Source organism: Stegostoma tigrinum, chromosome 46 (genome assembly GCF_030684315.1).
Source record: "Stegostoma tigrinum isolate sSteTig4 chromosome 46, sSteTig4.hap1, whole genome shotgun sequence".
Classification (NCBI taxonomy): domain Eukaryota; kingdom Metazoa; phylum Chordata; class Chondrichthyes; order Orectolobiformes; family Stegostomatidae; genus Stegostoma; species Stegostoma tigrinum.
Genome location: NC_081399.1, coordinates 205,021 through 210,990, shown reverse-complemented (window position 1 = coordinate 210,990; position 5,970 = coordinate 205,021).

Genomic DNA, 5,970 nt, shown 5'->3' with positions numbered 1-5,970 from the left:
CCCATGTACAGACTAACCCCTCATACACATGTACAGACTGACCCCATGTACACATGTACAGACTGACCCCATGTAAACATGTACAGACCAACCCCTCATAAACATGTACATAGTGACCCCATGTACACACGTACAGACTGGCCCCACATACACACGTACAGACTGGCCCCACGCACACACGTACAGGCTGACCCCATGGTTACACGTACAGGCTCACCCCATTTACACATGGACAGACTGACCCCATATGCACATGTACAGAATGACCACATGTACACATGCGCAGCCTGACCCCATGTACACATGTACACACTGACCCCATGTACATACGTACAGACTGACCCCACGTTCACACGCACAGACTAACCCCACGTACACACGTACAGACTGATCCCACATACACACATAGAGACTGACCCGTGTACGCACGTACAGACTGACCCCACGTACACACATACAGACTAACCCCATGTACACACGTACTGTCTGACCCCACATAAACACGTAGAGACTGACCCCATGTATGCATGTACAGACTGACCCAATGTACACTTGTACAGGCTGATCCCACGTACACATGTACAGACTTTCACCACGTACACATGTATAGACTGACCCCAAATACACATGTACAGACTGAACCCATGTTCACATGTACAGACAGATCCCATGTACACATGTCCAGACTGACCTCATGTACACATGTACAGACTGACCCCACGTACACACGTACAGACTGACCCCATGTACACATGAACAGGCTCACCCCATATACACATGGGCAGACTGACCCCACATGCACAGGTACAGATGACCACATGTACACATGTACAGCCTGATCCCATGTACACATGTACACACTGACCCCACGTACATACGTACAGACTGACCCCATGTACAAATGTACGCACTGACCCCACATTCACTCGTCGAGGCTGACCCCATGTACACATGTACAGACTGACCCCATGTACAGATGTACAGACTGATACCACGGACACACCTACACACTGACCCCACGTACACATGTATAGGCTGACCCCACGTACACATGTACAGAGTGACCACATGCACACATGCACAGTCTGACACAACGTACACACGAACGGACTGACCCCACGCTCACACGTACAGACTGACCCCAAGTACTCATGTACAGACTGACACCACGTACTCACATAGAGACTGACCCCATGTACACACGTATAGACTGACCCCATGTACACATGTACAGACTAACCCCTCATACACATGTACAGACTGACCCCATGTACACATGTACAGACTGACCCCTCATGCACATGTACAGACTGACCCCATGTAAACGTGTACAGACCAACCCCTCATACACATGTACAGAGTGACCCCATGTACACACGTACAGACTGACCACATACACACATAGAGACTGACCCGTGTACGCACGTACAGACTGACCACTTGTACATTTGTACAGACTGACCCCACGTACACAGCAACAGACTGACCCAATGTAAACATGTACAGACTGACCTCACGTACACACGTACAGACTGACCCCACGTACACATGTACAGACTGACCCCATGTTCACTTGTACAGACTGGCCTCACGTACACATGTACAGACTGAACACATCAACACATGTGCAGACTGACACCACGTACACATGTAGAGACTGACCCCATGTACACACGTGCAGACTGACTCCACGCACACACATACAGACTGACCCCATATAGACATGTACAGACTGACCTCATGTACACATGTACAGCCTGACACCATGTACACACGTATGGACTGGCCCCACGCTCACACATACAGATTGAACCCAAGTACACATGTACAGACTGACCCAATGTAAACATGTACAGACTGACCTCACGTACACACATACAGACTGACCCCATGTTCACACGTACAGACTGACCCCATGTACACACGTACAGACAGACCCCACGTACACACGTACAGACTGACCCCATGTTCACAACCGTACAGACTGACCCCATGTACAAACGCACAGACTAACCTCACGTACACAAATACTGACTGACCCTGCATACACATGTAAAGACTGACCCCATATACCCTTGTACAGGCTGACCCCACATACACACGTACAGACTGACTCCGTGTACACATGTACAGACTGACCTCATGTCCGCATGTTCAGACTGACCCCATGTACACATGTAAAGACTGACCCAATGTAAACATGTACAGACTGACGTCATGTACACATGTACAGACTGACCCCACGTACACAAGTACAGACTGACCCCATGTACACAAGTGCAGACTGACCCCATGGACACACGTACAGACTGACCCCATGTACCCATGTACGACTGACCCCATGTACACATGTACAGACTGCTCCCACGTACACACGTACAGACTGACCCCATGTGCACGTGTACAGACTGACCCCACGTACACACATATAGGCTGACCCCACATACACACTTTCAAACTAGCACCACATACAGACATACAGACTGACACAGGCACTCACATACAGACTGTCATGGGCACACTCATCAGAAAGACACAGGTACACATATACAGACTGACCATTACGCACACATACAGACTGACACATGCACACACATACAAACTGTCATGGGCACACACGTATAGACTGACACAGATACACAAATACAGACTGTCACGGGCACACTCATACAGACTGACACAGGCACACACATACAGAGTGACACATGCACGCACATACAGACTGACACATGCACGCACATACAGACTGTCACATGCACACACATGCAGACTGTCATGGCCACACACATACAGACTGACACAGACACACATATATAGACTGACACATGCGCACACATACAGTCTGACACATGCACAAACACAGACTGACACAGGCACTCACATACAGACTGTCACGGGCAAACACATACAGACTGATGCAGACACACACGTACAGACTGACATAGATACACAAATACAGACAGTCACGGGCACACTCATACAGACTGACACATGCACACTCATACAGACTGACAGATGCGCACACATACAGACTGTCATGGGCGCACACATACGGAATGTCAGATGCATACACATACAGACTGATACATGCACACACATACATACTGACACGGGCACACTCATACAGACTGACACATGCACACGCATACAGACTGACACATGCACACACATACAGACTGACACAGGCAGATAAATACAGACTGTCACGGGCACACTCATACAGACTGACACATGCACACGCATACAGACTGACACATGCACACACATACAGACTGTCATGGGCACACAATTACAGACTGACACAGACACACACATACAGACCTTCACGGGCCTACTCATACAGACGGCCACATGAACACACAACAGACTGACACAGGCACACACATACAGACCGACACAGACACACATATACAGACTGACACAGGCACACACATACAGCCTGACATAGGCGTACATATACAGACTGACACAGGCATACACATACAGACTGACACAGGCACACATATACAGACCGACACAGACACACACATACAGACCGTCACGGGCATACTCATACAGACTGTCACATGCACACATAACAGACTGACACAGGCACACATATACAGACTGACACAGGCACACACATGCACACTGACACATGCCGACACATACAGACTGACACAGGCACACACATACAGACTGACACATGCACACACATACAGACTGACACGGGCACACAAACTCACCAACACACCCATACACCTATACACAATCATACACCCATACACCCACACACCCATACACACCCAGACACACATGTACCCAGACACCCACACCCACTCACACACCCACACCCAGATTCAATCCCACACCTACCCCACACCCACACACACACCCTCGCCCACTTCCACACCCACACTCACCTACACACTCACACGCAAACCCGTACCCACACCCCACACCCACCCTCACATTCACACCCACACCCAACTCCACACCCACCCTGACACATACACTTTGCTCCACACTCACGCCCATGCCCACCTCCACATGTGCTCCCAAACACCCACACTGATCCCATGGACCCACCTACAGACTAACCCCTCATACACATGTACAGACTGACACCACGTGCACATGTACAGACTGACACCACGTGCACATGTACAGACTGACCCCATGTACACATGTACAGACTGACACCACGTACACACGTACAGACTGACCCCATGTACACATGTACAGACTGATCCCACGGACACACCTACAGACTGACCAAATGTACACAGGTACAGACTGACCACTTGTACACATGTACAGCCTGACACCATGTACACACGTACAGACTGACCCCACATTCACACGTAGAGGCTGACCCCACGTAAACACGTACAGACTGACCCCATGTACACATGTATAGACTGACCCCACGTGCACATGTACAGACTGACCCCACGTAAACACATACAGACTGACCAGTTGTACACATGTACAGACTGACCACATGTACACATGTACAGATTGACACTACGTACACACGTAGAGACTGACCCCATGTACACACGTACAGACTGACCCCATGTACACTGACCACATGTACACATGTACAGGCTGACACTACGTACACACGTAGAGACTGACCCCATGTACACACGTACAGACTGACCCCATGTACACATGTACAGACTGACACCACGTACACAGGTAGAGACTGACCCCATGTTGCAGGTACAGACTGACCCCGCGTACGCACGTACAGACTGACCTCACATACATATGTACAGGCTGACCCCATGTATACACGTACAGACTGACCCCACATACACACATAGAGACTGACCTAATGTAGACATGTACAGACTCACCCAATGTAAACACATAGAGACTGACCCCATATACACATGTACAGACTGACCCCGTTTACACACGTACAGACTGACCCCACGTGCACATGTACAGACTGACCCCACGTACACATGTACAGACTGATCCCATGTACACATGTACAGTCTGACCCCACGTGCTTATGTACAGACTGACCCCATGTACCCATGTATGACTGACCCCATGTGCACATGTAGAGACTGACCCCATGTACCCATGCACAGACTGAGCCCACATACACCCTTTCAAACTAACCCCACATACAGACATACAGAATGACACAGGCGCTCACATACAGACTGACACAGGCGCACACATACAGACTGCCAAGGGCACACACATACAGATTGTCACATACACACACATACAGACTGACACAGGCACACATACATGGACTGACACATGCACACACATACAGACTGTTACGGGCACACACATGCAGACTGACACAGTCACACATATACAGACTCGCACATGCACACACATACAGATTGACACAGGCACACATATGCAGACCGACACATGCACACACATACAGACTGACACAGGCACACATACACAGACTGTCACAGGCACACACATACAGACTGACACAGACACACACGTATGGACTGTCATGGGCACACTCATGCAGACTGTCACATGCAGACGCATACAGACTGTCACAGGTACACACATACAGACTGACACAGGCACACATATACTTACTGACACAGGCACACACATACAGACTGACACATGCACACACATACAGACTGTCACGGGCACACACATACAGACTGTCACGGGCACACGCTTACAGACTGTCATGGGTACACACATACGGACTGTCACGGGCACACACACACAGACTGTCACATGCACACACATGCAGGCTGACACAGGCACACATACACAGACTGACACATGCACACACATGCAGGCTGACACAGGCACACATATACGGACTGACACATGCACACACATACAGACTGACACATACACACACATATAGACTGTCACGGGCACACACGTATGCATTAACTACACGTGTGCAGTTGCGCAATACCACAGAGACATTGAGATTCACAACCCTGTGCACATGACCACGTTCAACCGGATGCGATC